Source organism: Cucurbita pepo, chromosome LG01 (assembly GCF_002806865.2).
Source record: "Cucurbita pepo subsp. pepo cultivar mu-cu-16 chromosome LG01, ASM280686v2, whole genome shotgun sequence".
Taxonomy (NCBI): Eukaryota; Viridiplantae; Streptophyta; class Magnoliopsida; order Cucurbitales; family Cucurbitaceae; genus Cucurbita; species Cucurbita pepo.
Window position 1 is genome coordinate 15,292,593 of NC_036638.1, and position 1,297 is coordinate 15,293,889.

Consider the following 1,297-nt stretch of genomic DNA (forward strand, 5'->3'; position numbering starts at 1 on the left):
ATGATGAGTTTCGCTCAATTACCCGATCCGTTTTGGGGATATGCAGTGGAGACTGCTACATACATTTTGAACATGGTTCCTACTAAGAGTGTTTCAGAAACACCTTATGAGTTATGGAAAGGGCGTAAAGGTAGTTTACGTCACTTCAGAATTTGGGGATGTCCAGCACATGTGTTGTTGCAAAATCCCAAGAAATTAGAACGTCGTTCAAAATTATGTCTATTCGTAGGATACCCCAAAGAGACGAAAGGTGGTTTGTTTTATGACCCTCAAGAAAATAGAGTGTTTGTATCAACAAACGCTACATTCTTAGAGGAAGACCACGTAAGAAATCATCAACCTCGTAGCAAACTAGTATTAAGTGAGATTTCTAAAGAAGCTACTGATAAAACAACAAGAGTTGTTGATCAAGCTGGTCCTTCAACCAGAGTTGTTGATGGAGCTGACACTTCTGGTCAATCACATCCTTCTCAAAAGTTGAGAATGCCTCGACGTAGTGGGAGGGTTATAACTCAACCTGATCGTTACTTGGGTTTGGCAGAAACTCAAGTCATCATACCTGATGATGGCGTTGAGGATCCATTGACCTATAAACAGGCAATAAATGATGAAGATAGAGATCAGTGGATTAAAGCCATGAATCTTGAAATAGAGTCAATGTACTTCAATTCAGTCTAGGAACTTGTAGATCAACCAGATGGGGTAAAACCTATTGGTTGTAAATGGATCTATAAGTGGAAACGAGACCAAACCGTTAAGATACAAACCTTTAAAGCTCGACTAGTAGCAAAGGGTTATACCCAAAGAGAGGAGGTGGACTACGAAAAAACCTTCTCTCCTGTTGCTATGCTTAAATCAATTAGAATACTCTATCTATTGTCACATTTTATGATTATGAAATTTGCCAAATGGATGTTAAGACAGCCTTTCTAAACGACAATCTTGAAGAGAGTATCTATATGGCTCAATCAGAGGGGTTTATTGAACAGGATCACGAGCAAAGGATTTGCAAGCTTAAAAGATCCATTTACGGGTTGAAGCAAGCATCTCGATCCTGGAATATAAAGTTTGATACTACGATCAAATCTTATGGCTTTAAACAGAATGTTGACGAACCTTGTGTTTATAAAAGGATAGTCAATTCTACACTAGCTTTCCTGGTGTTGTACATTGACGATATCTTACTCATTGGAAATGATGTGGGATTTCTGACTGACATTAAGCATTGGCTAGCGACACAATTCCAAATGAAAGATTTGGGAGAGGCTCAGTTTGTTCTTGGAATCCAAATTGTTCG